The sequence below is a fragment of the Macrobrachium nipponense genome, chromosome 22 (genome assembly GCF_015104395.2).
Source record: "Macrobrachium nipponense isolate FS-2020 chromosome 22, ASM1510439v2, whole genome shotgun sequence".
Classification (NCBI taxonomy): Eukaryota; Metazoa; Arthropoda; class Malacostraca; order Decapoda; family Palaemonidae; genus Macrobrachium; species Macrobrachium nipponense.
The window spans coordinates 4,413,908-4,438,907 of record NC_087213.1 but is presented as its reverse complement, the minus strand read 5'-3'; the positions used below and the strand labels follow the sequence as shown (position 1 = coordinate 4,438,907).

General features: G+C 38.4%; 1 long non-coding RNA gene across 1 annotated transcript in view; it reads left to right on the top strand.

The window, feature by feature from the left end:
- The window catches only part of LOC135198343 (uncharacterized), a 289,609-nt gene that overhangs the window by 912 nt on the left and 263,697 nt on the right, over positions 1–25,000 (top strand). The window contains exon 2 of the long non-coding RNA XR_010310756.1: positions 2,219–2,386. This is a non-coding gene — a long non-coding RNA (uncharacterized LOC135198343). The remainder of the gene's footprint in view (positions 1–2,218; positions 2,387–25,000) is intronic.

The window sequence follows — 25,000 nt, the reverse complement described above, 5'->3', positions numbered from 1 at the left end:
TACATTCATAAAAGTAAAGAATAAAATGCAGCTTATCTGGTCTTAGGCTAGCCTGTTGGCTGAGATATTCTACAATGGGTTTCACAGACTTAGGTTAAGTTCTAAGTCAAGTACTATTGTTTCCAAATTAACATGAGAAAGCTTCCATGGCTCTAACTTAGTCATACCTGAGAGAGTATTAGGTTGTATGTATATACTACCTAAGTTGGGTAAGAAGGAATGCAGCAGTCTGTAAGTTTAACCAAATACAGTATATTGTATACCTGAATAGTCCTGAATACACTTTACCTAAATATATTTTAATTTATTTTAACTAATAGTAATAGTACTTGATTTGGATCAATATCACAAATAACTTACCCTGAAATTATAATACAGATTTCTTTATCTGATGGCAATAGAAATGAAAAATTATACCAAAATATTACCCTAATATTTTCATGTATGTTATATCTGCATATACTATATGTTGACTGGGTTGTTTCACTTTTGCCAGTGCTTTTTTATATTCATAATATATCATAAATAATATGAACTTAAAATTTGATAAGTTGGCACAGTTGAAGGCTAAAAGTTTTGTAGGTTGTGCAGGAAGTAGAGAGAATTGTTATTTTTTTCATCTGTGCATAAGAAACTTGAGTGTTTGAAAATACCCTTAAAAGCATCAAACTTCAACACTAATGGCATATCTTTGTACGTTTGGTATTCTTTCTTTGCAGTATTACTCTTGTAGAAATTTAATTTGTATATTGAGCAAATTTTTTCAATATTCAGTTGATATAGCTTACATCATAAAAATAAAGAGGTACTGCTACAAGTAAAAATGTATTTGGGTATATAGCTTCTGGGAATATTTGTATATGCTCACAGACCTCCAAATTCTTCTCGACAAATTAGTTTGGGGGGATGTTATTCAAAGCCCTAATCCTCAAATCTTAGGAGATCAGCACAGTGGTGTTTCTTCCACAATCTTGAACTTTGCAAGTTGTAGGTGAAGTAATCTAACCTGAAAGCTAGCCTAGGATCAGGAAAGCTGCTCAACGATTTTGACAAAATTCGATAAAACATGTTTTATATAACCTAGGCCTGCATCAGACAAAGAAAAAATCCTAGGCCAACCTATGAATCACACTCCCTCTCTCCTCTAAGCCAATGCCTAAACTCAGGCCTAAAGACCCATATGAATGCACGAATCAGTGTCCACCGCACATGAGTTTCTCAAGATAAATACATTTAAAGGACATCTTTGCCTTTCTGTATTTACTAGAAATGTATGAAATCATTTGAGCATTATTCGTTTTTCAGAGGAGGCATTCCCAATAGCTTCATGTAGTAATGAGTATATGAAGAAAATCTAACCAATTCCTTATGATTTTAAGTGTAAAATTAATGTGTAATATATGTATTCTTAAATGTTATACCTGGTAAGACAAATGGACTGATTTAGCTTTTGTTTACGTGTGCACTGATTACAGCACACACACCTCATGTGCCCCAGTAGGGTTAGCTCCCTGAATTCCTGTCGCAGACTGTACTTTCAGTTTATCTAGTCTCTTCTATGGAACAAATCCCTCAGTTTTGCATAACAAAAATGTTATGTGAATATGCCAGGTATACAGAAGATCTCTGGCCAGTTCCCAAGAAAGTTAAAAGGCAAATTCAGTAGATATCAAAACAAGATGAAACAACTGTATAAAGAAACAATGTTTTCTATTTAAAAAAATACTCATATAATTTATGATTTATATGATATAAATCAAATTAGCTTATATAAGAAGATAGTATGTACTGTACTGTTGAGTAGAGATGAATACAAATGTTGATTAAAATGCACTTATTTTCGTATTCTTGAAAATATTATAAATTTTTAGCCACATTTTAATTAATGTATTTATTAATTTGTTAATTTATTTTGCCTTTTTTAAGAAATAATATCTTTTTGTATTTTCTACTACCTTCTCTTATGTGTTTCAAATGAACGTCATATTCTATGAAGGTTGAACTTCAAGTCAGTGGCCCCTGCTGTTGCTTGTTCCATATGAATAGGGCCCATCTGCTGATATGATAATAATAATTAGTCTGAGTATTACTATTATATTTTATATAATCCCTTCTATGCTGTTATTATTATCAGAAGGTATAGAATTACTGATGCTATCACCATCATCACTAGTACTACCATGGCTTTTATTAACACAATGATTGTTATCATCATCAGGGTGCCGGCAGTCCGGAGTGTTCTACTTGCCCCGACTTCTTCAATCAAATACCTGAACGTGAGCAAACCTGGCGAGTACAAACTGTTGCCAAGTCTTAAACTAAAATTGTCTGTATTCTGTGGCCCACTGTGCCAAACTCGCTGTGAGAGTCACGCTTCAATATACCGGTACTTTTTACCTGTTGTGTTTTTGTTTTGTTTGTTCGTACAGAAGCAGTTGGAGAGAGAGAGAGAGAGAGAGAGAGAGGTTATATTTGCCTGTTATGTTTTTGATTTGTTTGTTGATACAAAAACAGTTGGAGTGGCAGAGAGAGAGAGAGAGAGAGAGAGAGAGAGAGAGAGAGAGAGAGAGAGAGAGAGAGAGAGAAAGAGAGGTTAAATTTGCCTATTTGCCTGTTGTGTTTTTGTTTTGTTTATTCATACAAAACATTTGTAAGTGGCAGAGGGAGAGGAGAGGGGAGAGAGAGAGAGAGAGAGAGAGAGAGAGAGGAGAGAGAGAGGGAAGGGGGTGTTATATTTGCCTGTTGTGTTTTTGTTTTGTTTATTTATACAAAAGCAGTTGGAGTGGCAGAGAGAGAAAGAGAGAGAGGGAGAGAGAAATGCAAGTACATTTGGAGTGGCAAAGAGAGAAAGATAGAGAGAGAGGGAGAGAAGAGAATAGAGAGTAGAGAGAGAGAGAAAGAGTGTTATATATGCCTACTGTGTTTTTGTTTTGTTTGTCGATGCAAAAGCAGTTGAAGAGAGAGGAGAGAGAATGTGTGTGTGAGTTATCGTTATGTTATAAGTCGGCTTGTTTATTTCTTTGCCCATTTTGAGCATAGCATGATTATGCAAAATGTTACGGGTGGATTTTTTTTTTTAAAGAAAACTTCATCAAATGTGAACCTCGATTCTGGCAACTAATGGCGAGATTTTGGAGGCGATAGGCACATAAACTTTAGGGTAAAAGTGTCATCTGGAAGGTGAATTGATCATCCTTGGCGGAGATTAGCTTTTTTTTTTTTTTTTTTTTTTTTTTTGTGGGAGAGTAGAATATATAAACGGAGAGGAGTTTTTGATGTTTTTTTTTTTTTTTTGTCAAAAGAGAAACGGCAAGGCAGTCTACCGAAGGCGGTGTTCTTGTTTTCCAGGATATATATATATATATTATATATATTTTTTATTTTTTTTGCGGTGAGGAGAATGGATGGGATTCATCTGCAGATGTGGTTCAAAAATGAGATTTTTTTTTACGTATTTTGAATATTAATTGAGAATGTTTCAGTTCCCTAATTTTTAACTCTCGAACGTGCTCGCGAAAAAGACACACAGCCTAATGTGAAAACATTTAATTTTAACATGAAAATATTAATTGAGTCATGCTCCTTTAAATTACGGTGCACACTTATTTTTATTTTCTCTCTCTCTCTCTCTCTCTCTCTCTCTCTCTCTCTCTCTCTCTCTCATCTCTCTCTTCTCTCTCTCTTGTTGAGTCTGCCATCTGAAACCCAGGAGTTGCTGAAACTTGCAACCAACCTCAGGAGTTAGTTGCAATTGGCAGCAGATTTTACGGTAAATAAAATGGAACGAAGACTCACTGTGGAAAACAGGCATAACTTCAGGATTTTATATTGAGTAATATTTCGTTTATAAGTCACTTAGATACCATTCCCTCTTTCATTAAATCGACTGACACAATTCGAAACTAATTCTGAAATCCATAAGTGGGTTAAATGGTCGCGCCCTTGCTTTTCACTTGAGAGACCTGGGTTCGATCCCGATGTGAGTCAAATTTATTCCTTAGCGTATTTGTCTCTTCTTGCCCCCGTACAGGAAAGTGCCGTCAGTGCACCTTACGCGGTATACTGTAGGCATTACTTAAGGTTCTTTGCAACCCCCCGTCAGCCCATAGCTGCTACCCCTTTCGTTCCTTTTGCTGTACCTCCGTCCATATTCTCCATATTCCATCTTACGTTCTACCTTTCCCTAGCAATTGTTTCATGTTGCAACTGCGAGGTTTTCCTGCTGTTACACCTTGAAACAACTTTAATCTTAATGTACCTTTCAGCTCTGAATGACCTTATGGGTCCCAGCGCTTGGCCCTAATTAGGCCTAAACTTTATACTGCACCCAATCTGTTCCTTCATATTTCTTATCGTTAACATTGACTACGGTTCCCTGATTTGAAGTTTTGTAAAGGTTGTATGTGTGTATGTGTGTGTGTGTTTTGTTATACGTAGGTTAGAAATAATGTTTGAAAAAATTGTTGGTTGGAAGAGTAGATAAGGAGCTTGTAATATTCCATGATGACGTCACAGGGACACATCCGTGTTTATGGATATCGGAGGATTGCTTTCTCGTAGTACTGACGTCATGTAACCTTGTGCCACAATTATTATTCCGTGAAAAAAATTGCTCCCTTTAAACACTGCAGTTCGTCACTGTATCCTTCTCTCCTCTGTTATGTTATGGAACTTTCCTCCTGCTTTCGTTTTCCCTGATTCATATATAATCCTTTTCAGGAGACAGACTAGTATCGCAGTCTATTCCTGGGGAAAAAGTGCAATTCTTCATCTGTTTCTTTCCCTTCGGCTATTATATTAAGGAACTCTCCTCCTGCCTCCGTTTTCCCTCTAACAAAATCTTCTTCAGGGGGCAAATCTCTGTGACATCGAGGTTAAGTCTTCGCCATTTTCCGTCCCTCCCTCCTTTCTTTTCTTCTCGACTTAAAAAGGGGTTTGCAACTTGTCAGATCGGTACACTTTAGACGTTAAACGTCTTCTTTTGCCTTTTACGTCCTTACTTAATCTCAGAAGAAGAAGAAGGAAGATAGACAAAAAAAGTGTGAGCGTATCAGTACAACAAGGGTGCTGCGTCTGGTGGCCCCCTTGATTACAAAACCTGGGTCAGTCTGAACACGACCCTTCTGTCACGATAGGTCAGAGGTGACGTCACGTGCTTAGGCAGAGAGAGAATCCACCAAGTGTTGTAACTAGAGCGAATTCAGTAAAGACAACAAGCTCTTTAGGGCTGTCTGGAGATTCTGAAATATTTCCAATTGTTAGGTACAGTACCTTTGTTATTTTTTATTTGAAATATTTCTCTTCTTTGGGCACATTACCATTTTTATTGCTAAACATTGCCTTTTTTTTTTTTACGAGTTGCACTTCTTGTCTCTGGACATTTCTTTTACTGGCAAAAACCGTATCATTGATAAAGCAAATAAAATGGAGGCTATAAAATGGAGGTTCAATAAAATGCTTCAACGTTACGTTTTGTATTGTCTAATAATAACAACTACATAAATCCATTTATTTCCCATTTTCTGTGGTATATTAGCCATATGTGGACCGGACCTCCATTGTATGAATCGACCCCCACCCCCCTTTTCCCCCTTCCAATGTCACGACTCGAACCCTCTAGGGGTCCGGTGGGCACTGCACGAGACAAGGGCAACGGGAGGTCACAGCGTTAGAGGTGGCCCCCCGTACATAAGAGGTCACAGCGCCAATGCCACACCTCCGGACGAGATCGTGACTCGAAATCCTGCTTGCTGCGGAAGACTCCTCGGATCGCGCGCGCAGGACCTCCTCGGGGAGCCGGGTGGTTTTCCTCACCCTTAAAAAGGTGGTGTTTTGGTTGTCTCCTTTACCTTTGAATTGCGCTGCTTAAGGTTGTCGTTCCTTTGTTGTTGTTGCATGAGTCCGACAGTCGTGGCCAATGTCGGGGCGAAGATCGCACGGTCTTCGCGGATTTTGGAGCTGATTTTGGCCTCGGTAAGAGATCACATCACTTCGATGCACACCGTGTGTTTGCTTAGAAAGTTTACTCTGCTTTTTATGTTTGGTGGATTACAAGAGAGAGAGAGAGAGAGAGAGAGAGAGAGAGAGAGAGAGAGAGAGAGAAAGTAAATGGATAGATATACAGACAGATAGACGTAGCAGGGAAATGTGATTAGTAACTTCACATTGTCTGTAAATGCAATATAGTTAAACATGGAGAGAGAGAGAGAGAGAGAGAGAGAGAGAGAGAGAGAGAGAGGGAGGTTATTTGGATACGGTACGTGTGTTTTTTTTTATCGCCGGCACAAAACAGCCAGTCTTACAATAAAGGAGATATATATTTATTTAAAAATATTACATAAATTAGAATTGTATTTATACCTTAAAATTCCCCAACACAAAAATGCTTTTTTTTTCTCTGTTATTTGTCGACCAGTTCGAGTCGATTATTGACATAATTTGTGTAATTTATACGTCCAGCAAAATTTGCGACTTTATGTACGTAAATACGCGCTTGAGTGCGCAAACACACACTATGTAAAAAAAAAAAATGTAATACGATCTTTTCACATATATACGCTCTTTCACGCGCTAACTATTCTTCTATGTCTACATCTGCCTCTGTCTCTACAAATGCTTCTGTCTCCTCTGTCATTGGACTTCGTACGAGAGCTGTACCACAATCTTATCATTCACAAGCACTCGCACACGCGCTAACTATGCTTCTGTCTCTGCATCTGCGTCTCGAACAGCATCTGCTTGTGTCTGTACATCTGTTTCTTCTGTCTCTACATCAGCTTCTGTCTCTACATCTGCTTCTGTCCTTTCTGTCTCCTCTGTCTCTACATCTGCTTCTGTCTCCTCTGTCTCTATATCTGTTTCTATCCATACATCTGTTTCTGTGTCTTCTGTCTGTACATCTCCTGTTCCTTCTGTCTCTACATCTATATCTGCTTCTGTCTTTTCTGTCTCAGCATCTGCTTCTGTCTTCTCTGTCTCTACATCTATATCTGCTTCTGTCTCTTCTGTCTCTATATTTCTTTTTGTCTCTGTCTGTACATGTGGTTCCGTCTCTTCTGTCTCTATATTTGCCTTTGTATCTATCTCTTCATGTTCTGTCTCTTCTGTCTCTGCATTTGCTTCTGTCAGTCTGGATTTGAAAACAGAGAGAGTCAGTACGACGCAGATTCACGGAACAATTACATCGCCACTCCAAGAGTTTTGATTAACGAATGAAGCCTCACGCGTATCAGCAGCAATCATCCCCTTTGTTCAAATTTTGTGATTTTTTTTTCCCCCTTTTTTTCGGTCTTGCATTCGGGAGCGCGGAATTCAATAACCGACGCAGATCGGGGCGTTATTGCATTGCCTGGACGAGGGAGGATGGTAATGTCATGATGATTGTTCATGAACATTATTGACGTTATTGGGATCGAAGCAATGGTGAGTTTTAATGGGAATCGGTTCTAATTGGAAAATCTTCGTAGTGGCGCTGGAGTCGATGTTGACATTGTGAACGACAAACGCGTTCCTATTCCGTTTTGAAAGTTTCATGTTGCAAAGCCAAATCGCCTCCGTAGGGTGGTAGTGCCCCCCCTAGCTGCAACCTCTTTCATTCCTTTTACTGAACCACCGTACATATTTTCTTTCGTCCACCTTACTTTCCTCAACCCTCTCCTAACAATTGTTGCATAGTGCAACTGCGAGGATATCCTTCAGTTGCATCTTTCAAACCTTTTTATTCATGATTTCCCTTTCAGTGTGAATGACCTTATCATCATCATCATCATATATATATATATATATATTATATATATATATATAGTATATATATATATATATATATAATATATATATATGTATATATTATATATATTATATATATATATATATATATATATGTATATATATATATATATATATATATATATATATCTATAGATATACTAGTATCTATATATATATCTATATATATATATATATATATATATATATATATATATATATATATATTTATATATATATATTATATATATATATATATGTATATTATATATATATATATATATATATACATACATATACCTTACCGTGCAGAGAAAGAGAGAGAGAAGAGAGAGAGAGAGAGAGAGAGAGAGAGAGAGAGAGAGAGAGAGAGAGAGAGAATTGCAGTAAATAGCGTAAAGTAATCAACAAGCCAAAATTTTTCTTGATAACAAATTATCTAGCTTGCCGTTGCATAAGCAATCCTTTGTAATCTGATTTGGCACGAAAGAATACTTTCCCTTTGATAGGAAAGTGTATCATTGTTTTGAATCTCTCTCTCTCTCTCTCTCTCTCTCTCTTTCTCTCTTCTCTCTCTCTCTCTCTCTCTCTCTCTCTCTCTCTCTCTCTCTCTCTCTCTAATCCGTCTCCCGTTTCGAAGGTAATCGGTGATCACGCTCCCACGCTGTTATCTCTTGCAATTGATGGGTTTAATCCGTGCCTGTTGCATCTAGTTTGCAAGGCCCTTCATTTTTGCAAGTTGCATCAGCAACACAATTTAAAATCAAGGGTTTTATGAATGTCACTTAGTGTAAAATATTATATATTGATTTATTTTTTATACTTTATAATATATATATATATATAGATATATATATATATATATATATATATTATATATATATATATATACTTTCTAGGGCACAATTTTTCACGGATACAACATTCATTGAATAGAAATGGGCTTTTTTCACTGTTTACCCAGCTTTTTTGAAATTGCTTCATATTTTTCTAATTATTTTCTTCACTTCATTGTTCAGGTTACTAATGGACACATAACTGGGGGTTCTTCCATTTACTCCATATTTTTTACAAAAACGCGACAGCTGTTTCGTCAACCTATACGTATTGACATTATCAAGCGTACTGATACAAATATGAGCTACATGCGTTTTGTGACGTCATGAGGACGGAAAGTAGTACAATTGCCAGATACCTAGTTTTAAATATTTACAAAAGACTATAGTGAAACATAAAATAAGACAAATAGATAAATATGTTAACAGAAATTATATCAAAAGTTGAAAGTAAGTTATTATATACAAATTTTTACCATAAATATATATTAATTACATATATGTTTAATTACAAAATGTCAGTGTGCGCTCCTGTCCGCGTGTGGTAGTGGTCTTGTTCCACGCGGTTGAAGGGCTGCCCTCCTACACGAGGGCAAAGATCGGTCTGCCTCGCGTTGGATGTTAAGGTTTGGGCGTTGCGTGGCGATGCTGACGGCTTCTGATATCAATAAACGATTGTAGTTGCCTTCCTTGTGGATTATTTTGGTGTTTGTGAGAAGTTCTTGCAAGGATGGTTTTTTTATTGTGGGTATCCACAAAGTGCTGGTGAATAGCACCTTGGTTTCTGTGGGCCTGCATGCGACGTTTGAGTGTAGTTGTTGTGTGTCCGATATAGCATTTTTTTGGGGGGACTGACATTGCTCGTCAGCACAGACAAACTTGTAAACTATATCAGACCTTCAAACCTCTTTCTCCGTCGATGGAGCCGTACTATTTTTCATTACCAGTGAGGCCGTAAGATTTGGCTTGCAGTAAATTCTTGCTGTTATTTTGTTATATGGTGCTAGGGGGGGTGGTTCCTCTTCGCAGTATACCAAGGAGGGCTTTCTTTCGTCTTCGTGTGTTTGTTGTGATATCTGATGGTATATCACTATTTCTTTGTCTTTGTCTATATATATATAGATATCTATATATATAGATATATATATATATATATATATATATATATATATATATCTATATATATATATATTTCTATATATATATATATATATAGATATATATATATATATATATATAGATATATATGATATATATATATATATAGATATATATATATATATATATATATATATATTTATTTTATTTATTTATTGACTTATTTGTTTTTCTTTTATTTTATTATTTAATTCTATATTTATTTATCTAATTTTAATTTTTTATATTATTACACATATTTACTTATTTATCTGTGCCAGCATTGACTTTAGGCCAAAGTCGGCCCGGAATTTGCATAAAGATATGGAAAGAAATAAGAGGCCTGGTGCGGACCGTGTGACTCTTGGCAACCAACGGAGACAGGTAAAAGGTTGAGAGACACAAGAGGGTATTGTAAAAGCGTAAGCTTTTTTTTTTTTTTTTTTTTTTGAATAAAATCCGGTGTTAAACTGATAGGGTAAGACAAATTATTCAGCAATACGATTTTAAATGAAGAGATGAATAAAAATTCCCTATATAGGGTGTAAATGATGTTGAATAGATTTAATTTTTATTTTCAGTTTCCTTTTGACGTTAGGATCCATACACATGGAAACGGAGGACTGTCAACACGTTGACGAAAGAACTTGATATCCGACTTTCCCTCATGCGGTGAACTGTAGCCATTACTTGAGGTTCTTTGCGGCGTCCCTTCGGCCCTAGCTGTAGCCCCTTTCATTCATTCTTACTGCACCTATGTTCTTATTCTCCTTCATCCATCTTACTTTTCACCCTCTTCTAATAATTGTTTCCTAGTGCATGTGTGTTACACCTTTAAAACCTTTCTGCTCTCAATTCACTGAATAACCTTAAAGATCCCAACGCCTTGCCTTTGGCCTAAACTTCATAATCAATTCTATTCCATGGCCTAAATTACATATTTCATTCCATTCCATTCCATTCAACTCTGGCCTAAATTCCACATTCCATTCTATTCCATGGCCTAAATTTCATGCTCCACTTCATCCCATGGCCTAAATTTTTTTTTATTCCATTCCATGGGTTATTTTTTTTATTTCATTCCACTCCATTCCATGGCCTAATTTTTTTATTCCGTTCCATTCCATTCCATTCCATGGCCAATTTTTTTTTTATTCCATTCCGTGCCATTTCATTGCCTAAATTTCACACTCCACTCCATTACATGGCCTAAATCTTTTATTCCATTCCATTCCATTCCATGGCCTGAATTTTTTGTTCCATTCCATTGCTAATTTTTTTTATACAATTCCATTCCATTGTAAGGCCTAATTTTGTATTCCATTCCATTCCCTAATTTTTTTTATTCTATTCCATTGTAGGGCCTAATTTTTAATTCAATTCCATTCCATGAAAACAAGAATTGGTATCCTTTTTGCAAATGAAAACAAAAGATGTCAGAAGCTGTAAACAACCATACCAATGGGGGGGAGAAAGAAAAACAATGAAAAACAAAAAGGTTTCCGGCGCGTTCCATTGTGACTGACACCTGCTAACAAGTTCGCAGAAAGCGTACATCTTTCAGCGCCCGAAGTTGGGAGAGCGAAACCTTTCCTCTGTTCCATTTATCTCCCCGTCTTTATTTATTTTTTCCCCCTTCTTCTTTTTCTTCATCTTCTTCTTCTTCTTCTCACGCGGCTGTCTGTCTGTCTGTCGGAGACTTCAGTGTTTTGATCGCCTGAAAAAAAGTCTTTTCTTTCTTTCCCGAAGTTTTCGAGATTTCCGATTCACAGCCGCTGACGTTAACATCCAGGAAATGTCTAGGTTTTTATATTTGTTATTCCGAGAGAACCGAGATGGGTAACACAACATCCAAACTAAAATCAGTAGGGAAAGATCGAAGATGAATGCTTAATAAGGCTAATGGACTTGTCTAGTATGTAATGGGAAAGGTGTAGCTGCTGATACCAAGGTTACGTCAATATTGACCTCTTTCCTCGGCCCGGAGGTGTCGGCCACCCATTCAGACTTTATTTGCTTCCAGTTTAAATTCATACTCTCCCTCATTCATGTATTTAAATGAGACACTATCGCAACGAAAATATATTCTTTGTTATTATTCTTTTCCACCTCTTCTACATTCTCTTTCCAAAATCATTGTACACAATGTAATAATTAACTTTTTGTTATATCAACACCTTTGTATTACCATCGATTTCAATGTAGAAAAAAGTGATCACTTCTTTTTAAAGGTGAATTCTAAGCCACCATATGAAAATTAAAATAATTTTTTCTTTGGAAAGCTGAACATTTCACATCCTTAACGACCAAGTTCTTCCTTTTTAAAATGTATAAACTTTTGATATGGGAATCTTTAGACCTATTGTTGTTCTGAGGAAATAGGGCTGTTCATTCTTAGCCATTTCCAAAAGTATTGAAGGTTACCCCTTCAAACTTCTGATAGTGGAAATTCGTCGTTTCCTTGTTTTTTTGTTATTAAATTAAAACTCAGGAAAATTTAGGCCTATCGTTCACTGCTCTGTGGGTGGTGGGGTGGTAGTCTGCTAGTAGTACCTGTTGATACTCTGTTCCAGAGAATGGCGTAACCTCTCCATACTCTGACTATACTCGAGTAGAACCTTCATTTGTTCCTTTATTATTATTATTATTATTATTATTTTCTTTTTTGCTTTATCACAGTCCTCCAATTCGACTGGGTGGTATTTATAGTGTGGGGTTCCGGGTTGCATCCTGCCTCCTTAGGAGTCCATCACTTTTCTTAATATGTGCGCCGTTTCTAGGAGCACACTCTTCTGCATGAGTCCTGGAGCTACTTCAGCGTCTAGTTTTTCTAGATTCCTTTTCAGGGATCTTGGGATCATGCCTAGTGTTCCTATGATTATGGGTACGATTTCCACTGGCATATCCCATATTCTTCTTATTTCTATTTTCAGATCTTGATACTTATCCATTTTTTCCCTCTCTTTCTCTTCAACTCTGGTTTCCCATGGTATTGCGACATCAATGAGTGATACTTTCTTCTTGACTTTGTCAATCAACATCACGTCTGGTGTATTTGCACGTATCACCCTATCCGTTCTGATACCATAGTCCAAGAGGATCTTTGCCTGATCGTTTTCTGTCACTCCCTCAGGTTGGTGCTTGTACCACTTATTACTGCAAGGTAGCTGATGTTTCTTGCACAGGCTCCAGTGGAGGACTTTTGCCACTGAATCATGCCTCTTTTTGTACTGGTTCTGTGCAAGTGCCGGGCATTCGCTTGCTATGTGGTTTATGGTTTCATTTTTCGTATTGCACTTCCTACATATGGGAGAGATGTTATTTCGTCTATCGTTCTTTGAATATTATCTGGTTTCTTAGGGCCTGATCTTGCCTGCCGCGTTATCATTCCTTCAGTTTCCTTCTTTAGCTCTCCCCTCTGTAGCCATTGCCATGTGTCATCGCTGGCTAGTTCTTTAGTCTGTCTCATGCATTGTCTGTGCATTGGTTTGTTGGTGCAGTCCTCTGTTCTGTCTGTCATTCTCCTGTCTCTGTATATTTGTGGGTCTTCGTCTACTTTTATTAGTCCTTCTTCCCATGCACTCTTTAGCCACTAGTCTTCACTGGTTTTCATATATTGCCCCAGTGCTCTGTTTTCGATGTTGACGCAGTCCTCTATACTTAGTAGTCCTCTCCTTCCTTCCTTTCGTGTTATGTATAGTCTGTCCGTATTTGCTCTTGGGTGTAGTGCTTTGTGTATTGTCATATGTTTCCTGGTTTTCTGATCTATGGTGCGGATTACTGCCTTCGTCCATTCCACTATTCCTGCGCTGTATCTGATTACTGGCACTGCCCATGTGTTTTATGGCTTTTATCATATTTCGCAGTTGAGTTTTGACTTGAGTATCGCCTTGAGTCTCTGCATATATTCTTTCCTGATCGTGTCCTTCATCTCTTGGTGTTTTATAGCCCCTCCTTCCATTATTCCCAGGTATTTGTATCCTGTCTCATCTATGTGTTTGATGTTGCTCCCATCTGGTAACTTTATCCCTTCAGTTCTCGTTACTTTGCCTTTTTGTGTGTTGACTAAGGCGCATTTTTCTATTCCAAACTCCTTCCTGATGTCCCCAGATACAATCCTTACAGTCTGGATTAGGGTATCTATTTCCTTGATGCTCTTACCATACAGCTTGATTTCGTCCATGAACATCAGATGGTTGATTCTGTTGCCTCTCTTCTTGAGTTGGTACCCGGCATCCATCTTCTGTAGTACTTTTGTCATGGGAATCATGGCTACTACGAAGAGTAGTGGGGACAGTGAGTCGCCCTGAAAGATCCCTCTCCTGATATTAACCTCTGCTAGTCTTATTCCAGAGCTTGTAAGTATTGTATTCCAGTTGTGCATTATATTTATGAGGAAGCTGATGGTGTTTTCCTCTGCCCCATATATTTTCAGGCATTCTATTAGCCATGTGTGTGGTATCATGTCGAAGGCTTTCTTATAGTCTGTCCATGCCATGCTTGGGTTGGTTTTCCTTCTCCTACTGTTCTTCATTACCATTTTGTCTATCAGGAGCTGGTCTTTTGTGCCCCTACACTCTTTCTGCATCCTTTCTGTTGGTGGGGGATGGTGTTTGTCTCCTCTAGGTAATTGTATAGACTTTCACTGATGATACCTGTTAGTAACTTCCACATTATTGGTAGGCAGGGTGATAGGCCTGTATTACTGGCTGTATTTTTCCCTACTCTTGTCTTTTTGCACTAAGGATGTTCTTCCTGTGGTCATCCATTTGGGTGCATTGTGATTTGAGATACAATGCTGGAGTTCTTCTGCTATTCTTGGGTGTAGGGTCTTGAAGTTTTTGAGCCAGTATCCATGGACTTCATCAGGTCCTGGGGCTTTCCAGTTTGACATTTTCTTTAGTTGGTGTCTGACTGTCTGTCGTGATGTGAGTGAATTTTTGTTTTATTCTCCCTGTTTCTTCTTCCTTGACTTCCTGGAGCCATGTTGCACGTTTGTTGTGTGATACCGGATTGCTCCATATGTTTTCTCAGAGTGTCTTACTTGGTTCGGCTTCAGGAATTTCTGGGTGGTTGTCTTCCCCTTTTAGTTGGCTGTATAGTCTTTTCTGGTTGGTTCCGAATAGTTTGTTCTGTTGGTATCCCTTAATCCTGTTCATGTACCGTTGGATCTTATGTGCTTTGGCCTTAAGCCTCTGTTTTACATCTTCTATTGTGTTGTTTAGTCCCCTCTCTTGTACTTTGTATTTCTCGTTGAGTTCCTCCCTTGTTTTCTTGCTTCTTTCTGCCACCTCTTTCAGTTTACTCAAGTCAGATCTCATCACCATGATTTGCTTTTCCAGGCGCCTTTTCCAAGGAGGTTGCTGTTTTGGTTTCTGTTGGGTTGGTTGTGCTGGTGGTGTTGGTGTTCGAATCCCCATCAGTTCTGCTACTAATCTTGCTCCTGCATATGCCAAGTTATTTGTTTCTGTGATACTGGTGGTGTGTATTATGCTCATTATTTCATTGACCTCACTTGTTTTCTCCCTTAATTTCTTGGTGTTGTAGGCTTTCATGGAGGGGATCTTTGTTCTCACTGTATCTGGCTCCATCCATTGTCTAATCTTTTCTACCCATTCCGTCCTCTGTTACTTCGTCGGTGTTTCTTCGTGTGTCGTTGTTTGATACCTCATCATCCCTGTCGTCTTCTGTGGCATCGTCTCTCAGTTCGTCTTCGTGTAATTCGTTGTCGTGTGACATTTCCCTTTCCAGTTCTTTTCTTTCTGTTATGGAGAGCCAGTTCTTTTTCTTTATGTTCCTTACTTGGTCTGCCAGCCTCTGCTCTGTTTGGGGGGTGTTATTCCTCTCATTCCAGATGTTGACCAACCTTCTTCTATATCCTCTCTCCGTCGGGTTGCTTCTGATATAGCATCATATTTCCTTATTTTCATCTCTTGTCCATTTCTTCCTTTTTGCTTCTGTAGCTCCAATCTCAGGCTGTTGATTACTGTCATTGTGGTGGTCAGTTGCTGGATGACGACCTCCAAGTACCTGACCGTCTTCCCCTTCAATTGGGTTGAATACCTGGTTGCCGGACGAAGCTCCTCTGTTGCCAGAGGTTCCATTTACGTCGTTGTCATTTATTCCTTCATTTCTTTCCATCATTGCTGAGTTTTGCTATTTAACCCATAGCTGGACCCTACCCCATCAGGGATAGGTACTCATTTACAACTGAGTAGACTGAGGAAATTATGTTAAAGATCCTTTCCCAAGGAATCAACGCCGAGGAGAGCTGTCACCCATCCAACGACTGACCAGCCCCAATGTTGCTTAACTTAATCAGTCCATTGACGACCTAACCCACTTTGCCACGGCACCACACATTATTATTATTATTATTATTATTATTATTATTATTATTATTATTATTATTATTATTATTATTTATTCAAGACGAACCCTATTCATATAGAATTAGCCCATTTGAGTTAATTAGACTATTCCGTAGTCGAAAAATATTTTTCATATTTATTCTCTTCCACATTAAAATCATTTCTATTATTATCATTATTATTATTATTATTATTATTATTATTATTATTATTATTAATATTATTATTGTTATTATTATTATTATTATTGTCTATCACAGTCATCCTATTCAAGTGGGTGGTGTTTATAGTGTGGGGTTCCGGGTTGCATATTCCCGAAGTGCACTCAACGTTCGGCCAGACTCCGCCCCTATGGCCACTATGGGCGGAGATATTTCACTCCTAGCAGACAACGCATTTCGCATTTCGCTCCGCCGTACTGCCCTCTCCATTCTTCACCCAGTCATTAGCTTATTTTGTTATGTTATTATTATTTTTATGTTATGTAAACATGAAATTGTGATATATATCCATATTTTACGATAGCAATATGCATATTTTATTATGTAAATCGATCTATTCATAAATTTATTGTAATATGATGCTAGCCAAAGTTTGTTTAGCGAAAGTGAAAGTTTGTTTACATTAGGATGTGAACGGTTGCCATGACAATTACACAAATCTATCGCATTTCATCGTAAATGAAGCTCAAAATGTGTCAGTTGATGGTGTCTCCAGATATTATTATATATATAATATAAATAATAGTCAAATGACTTGCACAATCAAGAGGAAAGGAGCTTCGTTTCCTAAACCCGAAGTTTTGTTCGTCAGCTGACGTGTGGGCTAACCTTTTTTCTTTTACTATGTACGAGGAGAATTTGTAAATAAACTTTAGTGTTTCAATAGAGTAAACATCACATTTAGTAATAAACCACAATATTTAATTTACTATTGTCATAAATACTTTATGTTGTCTTGTTTTCATCAGTCAGCTGACTGCCCTTTTAATTTTTCTCTTTATCTGGGTGTAGCCTAACCTTAGGAATTATTTTTTTCTTTTCTTTTGTGAGGACATATAAATTGAAAATTCAGTCAAAAAAGGGAGATAGGAATTGACCAGCCCTGTGTTCATGTAGAATATAGAATGTATATGGGGGGAGGGGGCATAGGAGTTGAAAGTTTCATCAACTTTGCTCAACAAATCCTTACAAAAGAACGAGCAAAAGATGGTACCAATCCATTTGGCACATAGTTAATGCTGCATTTGCAGACTGAAAATCCCACTTATCCACTAATATGCTGGATCGCAAAATATCATGGAAAAATGATTGACGCTGGGTTAGGCTATAAAGGGAGCAAAACTCAATGTAGGTTAACTGAAAGGCATTTCCCAGCACAGTATGTTGACAAAAGTCACAAGCCCCAATGTATTGTATGCTCTTTCTTGCCAAAGAATTGCTTAAAGAAAGATAATGGTGAATGTAAGAGAACGCAATCCTATTTTTATTATTAATGTTTTGAAAAGCCACCTCTTTGTATGGCTGGAGAAATCATACTATCAAGTGGACTGAAGAGGGCAGGCGGTGCCAATGTGGAAAATAAATGTGTGAGGCCTAAATCTCTTATCCATTCCATTCCATTCCTTGGCCTAAATTTTTTGTGCCATTCCATGGCCTAATTTTTTGTATACAATTCCATGCCATTTCTTGGCCTAATTTTTTATTCCATTCCATTCCATGGCCTAATTTTTTTTATTCCATTCCATTGTAGGGCATAATTTTTAATTCCATTCCATTCCATGAAAACAAGAATTGGTATCCTTTTTGCAAATGAAAACAAAAAATGTCAGATGCTGTAAACAACCATACCAATGCAACCATATGAACATTAACAATGCAAGTAAATATAACTTTAGGAGTGCATGCATTGCTTGTTTGAGTTTTTTTTTTTCTTTTTTTTTATAAATGACTGACCTCATCGAGACCCGTTTGCTTTTGGTAGTACTTTATATTCTGATAATTTAATTCTCTCTCTCTCTCTCTCTCTCTCTCTCTCTCTCTCTCTCTCTCTCTCTCTCTCTCTCTTCTTGCTCCACTGCAATCGACTGCCCGCTGAGATAATTCATTGTTTAGGTAAGCATAAAAACAATTGCAGTTTCCTCTTCTAATTTTTAATCTGGGGTCAGTTTCCAATACGAAGTTCAAATTGTGTTTAAACAGGGAGAGAGAGAGAGAGAGAGAGAGAGAGAGAGAGAGAGAGAGAGAGTTCACACGTAGTTTCATGTCCAATAATAGGTCTATATGGATGCTTTGTGTTTGAACCTTACACTGACTCCGGGGTGTGTGTCCATTCTCATATCCATTTTCGAGACAAACCTTTCCAGCCAATTTTCCAAAATCCTTCCGGAAACGGAGGATCTCGCATTTCGAATAATACCTCCCCGAAATGGGACTTTTTGAGTTTCCTGTTTAATCCTTCTGACGTGGGAATACAAGACGCCTGTGGGGTTGGTTTGGGGGGGGGGCGGGGGGGGGGTGGAGAGAAAAGAAAAACAATGAAAAACAAAAAGGTTTCCGGCGCATTCCATTGTGACTGACACCTGCTAACAAGTTCGCAGAAAGCGTACATCTTTCAGCGCCTGAAGTTGGGAGAGCGAAACCTTTCCTCTGTTCCATTTATCTCCCTGTATTTATTTTTCCCCCCTTCTTCTCCTTTGTCTTCTTCTTCTTCTTCTTCTTCTTCTTCTTCTTCTCACGCGGCTGTCTGTCTGTCTGTCGGAGACTTCAGTGTTTTGATCGCCTGAAAAAAAGTCTTTTCTTTCTTTCCCGAAGTTCTCGAGATTCCCGATTCACAGCTGCTGACGTTAACATCTAGGAAATGTCTAGGTTTTTATATTTGTTATTCCAAGAGAACCGAGATGGGTAACACAACATCCAAACTGAAATCAGTAGGGAAAGATCGAAGATTAATGCTTAATAAGGCTAATGGACTTGTCTAGTATGTAATGGGAAAGGTGTAGCTGCTGATACCAAGGTTACGTCAATATTGACCTCTTTCCTCGGCCCGGAGGTGTCAGCCACCCATTCAGACTTTATTTGCTTCCAGTTAATATTCATACTCTCCCTCATTCATGTACGTAAATGAGACGCTATCGCAACGAAAATATATTTTTTGTTATTATTCTTTTCCACCTCTTCTACTCTCTCTTTTCCGAAAACATAGTACACAATTTAATAATTAACTTTTTGTCACATCAACACCTTTGTATTACCACTGATTCAATGTGGAAAAAAATGATCACTTCTTTTTAAAGGTGAATTCCAAGCCACCTTATGAAAATTAAAATAATTTTTTCTTTGGGAAACTGAACATTTCACATCCTTAACGACCAACTTCTTCCCTTTTAAAATGTATAAACTTTTGATATGGGAATCTTTGGACCTATTGTTGTTACTGAGGAAATAGGGCTGTTCATTCTTAGTCATTTCCAAAAGTATTGAAGGTTACCCCTTCAAAATTCTGAAAGTGGAAATTCGTCGTTTCCTTGTTTTTTGTTATTAAATTAAAACTTAGGCAAATTTAGGCCTATCGTTCACTGCTCTGTGGGTGGTGGGGTGGTAGTCTGCTAGTAGTACCTGTTGATACTCTGTTCCAGAGAATGGCGTAACCTCTCCATACTCTAACTATACTCGAGCAGAACCTTCATTTGTTCCTTTATTATTATTATTATTATTATTTTATTATTATTATTATTATTATTCAGAAGACGAACCCTATTCATATAGAATTAGCCCATTTGATTTAATTATGCTATTCCGTAATCGAATAATATTTTTTATATTTATGCTCTTCCACATTAATTCACTTTTATTATTATTATTATTATTATTATTATTATTATTATTATTATTATTATTATTATTATTATTATTATTATTGTCTATTACAGTCATCCTATTCGACTGGGTGGTGTTTATAGTGTGGGGTTCCGGGTTGTTTCCTGCCTCCTTAGGAGTCCATCACTTTTCTTACTATGTGCGCTGTTTCCAGGAGCACACTCTTCTGCATGAGTCCTGGAGCTACTTCAGCATCTAATTTTTCCAGGTGCCTTTTATGAATATTATTATTATTACTATATTCAGAAGATGAACCCTATTCATAAGGAAAAAGCCTACCACAGGGGCCATGACTTGAAATTCAAGCTGAGAAGAATGTGGTGTTCATTCGAAAGAAATAATAACGCAAGGTAACATGAAATACAGAGAAGAGATCACTTATTAGGAAAAAAAACAGCACACACACACACACACACACACACACACACCAGAGGCTTCCTCAGGGTCCTCCTCCCCTTGGGGAACGCCGTGGGTCTCCATGTCGGAACCACTTTAGGATATACACATCCCTGAAAGCTGGTCATTTTGTCATGTGATATATTCAGGGCCTTTGGGCTTTACTCTTTGGCCTCGAATCGAGTTCAGTCGGATTTGAGGATTTGTATTGACGCGGCTGAGCGGGAATCGAGAAATTAATTAATCGTAGAGCGATTATAATGGACTTTCATTTCTAAATCATTTGGAGGTTGCAACAGCGGTGTCATCAAAGGGGTTTGATTATTCGACTTTGCATGTTGCAAAAGCAGGTGACGCACTTTGCTTGTACAAATAAATAAGTAAATAAATGAACATGAAATGCTGTGGTAGATTCTACAAATTCTGCGCGAGTTTTGTGGGTCGTATGATGCACTGAATCTTTTGCAATTGCAGTGAATGAACTGCTGTTTTTCCTGATATGTATATACTACATATATCTATTATGTATATGTATATGTGCGCACGTGCCCGCATATATATATCTTGCCTTTCATATCCGTATATTGGTCACGTCTATCTGTTTCTGTAATTTTCACCTAAAATCATTAATATTCTATCTTCATTTGTCACGCCATTGATTTATGTTACAGCTTTTTCTGTAATTACTGATGGCGTGAATGTTCTGGTAGTGAGTTAGTATTGAAACTTGACGATAAGAATGATATTTTTGAATTCTTCACTTCAGATGAAGCAAGATATTTAAATGGGCCAAGGTGCTTTTTTTCCAATTTAGGTAAAACCAGGTTTTGGGGGCATAGATGCTTCTCAGCATAAGTAAATAAGTTTTTATTTTGGCTAGAATCCAGTATAATGTATTGTGAACAACGATATTTTCGATCTAATACAGGACAATAAATCCAAATCAGGGATTATTTCCTTCATCAATCCCAAGGCTTCAAGATTCTCTTGTATTATCTAATGTGAGATCATTTGCAACGAATTAAAAGAGTTCATCTTTCAAAACTCCTGCGTAATGCTTCCCGATTTTCAGTATTGATTTTCCCTCTTGAAATCAGCATCATAAATCCCGAGTGATTCCAGTTTGCTGTTTAAATTGAGGCATAAATTATTCCAGAAAGTTTCGTCCCGTGGGGGTGGATGGGGGGCCGGTTGGGGGGGGGGGGGGGCGCCCGTTTGGCGGGAGGGGTTTAATCCTGTCAGTGCACTTCACGCGGTACACGAGGCATTGCATAAGATCCTTTGCAACGTTTCTTCGGCCCCTATCTGCAACCCCTTTCATTCCTTTTCCTGTACCTTCGTTCATATTCTCGTTCTTCCTTCTTACTTCCCTAAACCCTCTCTTAACAGTGGTTTCATAGTGCAACAGAAAGGTTTTCCTCCTGTTACACCTTTGTAACTTTTTTACTGTCAATTTCCCTGTCAGCGCTGAATGACCTCATCGTAGGTCCCAGGGCTTGGGCATGGCTTATGCTTTATCTTCCATTCCATTCCAAAAAGGTTCTCAAGGATATTCCAGCATCAGATAATGAATCACGGCGAACCAAAACATTCGCAGCAAATCGGTGTAATATGGACGGATTCGAAATTATTGCATCCCTGACACAGAACACTCTATCGCAGCCAAGACCTCTTCTCTCATATAGGAATGGAATGGAATATAGAGTTCAGGCCAAAGGCCAAGCACTGGGACCTATGAGGTCATTTAGTGCTGGAAAGGGAATTGAGAGTAGGTAGGTTTGAAAGGTGTCCCGGGAGGAAAACCTAGCTTTTAGGAGAGGGTGGATAGCGAACCGGAAGAATAAGAATATGAATGGAGGTAAAGTAAAAAGAATGGAAGGGGTTGCAGCTATAGGGTCCGAAGGGACGCTACAAAGTTCGTTTGTTTGTTTGTATGGTGCTTTTACGTTGCATGGAACCAGTGGTTATTCAGCAACGGGACCAACGGCTTTACGTGACTTCAGAACCACGTCGAGAGTGAACTTCTATCACCAGAAATACACATCTCTCAATCCTCAATGGAATGGCCGAGAATCGAACCCGCAACCACCGAGGTGGGACGCCAACGCCATACCAACCACGGGGACGCTACAAAGAACCTTTTAGCTATGCCTAACTGTACCCAGTGAAGTGTGCACTTAGCACTAACCCCCCCCCCCCCCCCCCCCACCTACGGGGTTCTCTTCTATGGGTCTCACTAGTAGCGAGGTCGTTCTCGATACCGCCATCCGGTTTCGAAAGCGGACAGCCGACGCGTCTCTCTCCGACCAGCAAGCAACAGGTTTTTGACAACCGGCTCCGAATCGGGGAAACAGATGGTCGTTTGCGAGTGAATTTCCTGTAACAACGATGGAGTCGTTCTTTTAATCATTGGGGAGAGTAATATGTGGTAATATTCGGTCGTCCAGACTTAATGACTTTTGGCTTATTAATCTCATATTGGAGTTTTTTTTAAATAAGACGTTCAAGTAATTGATATATTTATCTTATTCTATGTCAAGGGTCTGTGGGAACCGATTTTTTAAGAGTAAAAAAATCCCTTTAATGTATAGATTTATTTTGATTTAATTATCAGAGCTTGCACGTACGAATTTCGCCTTCGTGATAAGCAGAAATGTTAACGACACAGTCGTTATACCCCCCTTTCTGTCTGTCTGTCTGTGTGTCTGTCTCTTTCTCTCTCTCTCTCTCTCTCTCTCTGTATACGTGTATGTATTTACTTTCTTGTGTTTTTTTATTACTTGTCTTCGTATTTCAGCATTTGTATTTTGTATGTTTTCATTCCTTTCTTCATTTATTGAATACGTATGTAGGTAATTATATCCTTTCCTATCTTCCCATAACACCTGTCCTTCTTTATCCTCCTTCTTCTCTTCCTCTCTCCTGTACTTCCTCCTCTACCTTTTGTTATTTTTTTAACACTTCTCTTCGTATCCTTCTTATTCTACTAGCCCGGTTTTTTTTTTTGTCCTACCACCTCCTCTTGTCTCCCTTCTCTTGCCCTCTCTTCCTCTCTCTCCCATTTTGGCTTCTTCCCATCCCCCCTCCTCCTCTCATTACTCCTCTTCCTCTCCCTTCTTCTCGCCGCTCTCTTCCTCTCTATCCTCTATTGGCTTAGTCCCTACCCTCCTGCTCTTCTCATTCCTCTCTCTCTCTCTCTCTCTTCTTCTCCTCTTCCTCCCTCCCCTCTATTAGCTTTTCCCCACCCCGCATCTTCTTATTCCTCTCTTCCTCTCTCTTCTTATATACTGTTTCTTCCTCTCTTCTCTATTGGCCTCTTCACCCTCTCTCCTCTTCTCATTTCTCTCTCCCTCATTTTTCTTTCCTCCTCTCCACAGGCTTCTTACCCCCTTTTTTCTCTCTCTCTCTCTCTCTCTCTCTCTCTCTCTCTACTGGCTTCTTGTCCTCTCTTCCTCTTCTCATTCCTCTCCTGCTCCTCCTTCTCTCTCTCTCTCTCTCTCTCTCTCTCTCTCTCTCTCTCTATTGGCTTCTTACCCCTCTTCCTCCTCTCATTCCTCCCCCTCTTTCTTTTCTTATTCCTCTCTTTTATTTCTTCTCTATCTCTCCCCTCTATTGGCTTCTCCCTCAGCCCCTCCTCCCCTACTTTTCGCGTTCCCCTCTCTTCTTTCCTCCTCTCTCTCTTCTATTGGTTCCCCCACCCCTCCACCTCTTCTCTTCCTTATCTTCCCCTTTCTTCCTCTTCCCGCTGTTGTCCATATTCCAGAGGCTGCTGCTGCTGTTTGTCGTGAGTCGGCGAAACCAATTAGTTCAATTTAGGGCCAACGCGGTAAAGCCTTTAGGAACTGCCGTCGCGTCTCTGTCCTCTAACTCGAACAACAACGAGCAACATGTACCCCAACCGTCTCTCTCTGCCCGTGATCTGGTATCATCGGATATCAGCAGATATCATCAGGTATCATCTGCTTCCGGATGGGGAACGATAGAGCCGAGCAGGGCTTAGAAATGAGAGTAGAAATGAGAGTTGAAATGAAGGGTGAGACACCATTTCGTATGCCGAATAGCGTTTGGTTGACGCGACCCAAATCTAGCTGGGCAGCTTGGAGACTGGGTTACATGGGTTTCATTTGGATTTTTCAGCGGACCATCTGACAGACATACACATACTCTCTCTCTCTCTCTCTCTCTCTCTCTCTCTCTCTCTCTCTCTCTCTCTCTCTCTATATATATATATATATATATATATATATATATATATATATATATCTATAATAAAGAATAAAGAATAAAGTTAGCCGTTGGGGAGCAATGTGAATTACAAACATTAGACCTATATCATGATAAGGGGGTTGATTTAGTTTTGCGTAATACCACAAACAAACAGACAGACTGAGAGACAGGAAGATAAAGAGGCATAAAACTCAGGCCAAAACAAACAAAAATCAGCCATCGCTGTGCCAAAAAGGAAAAGCAGCTAGGCTGACTGATTGCATATATATGTATATATATATATATATATTATATATATATATATAATATATATATGATTCATATACATACGAACATATTACATATACTATATTATATATATTATATATATATATATATATTGTGTATGTAT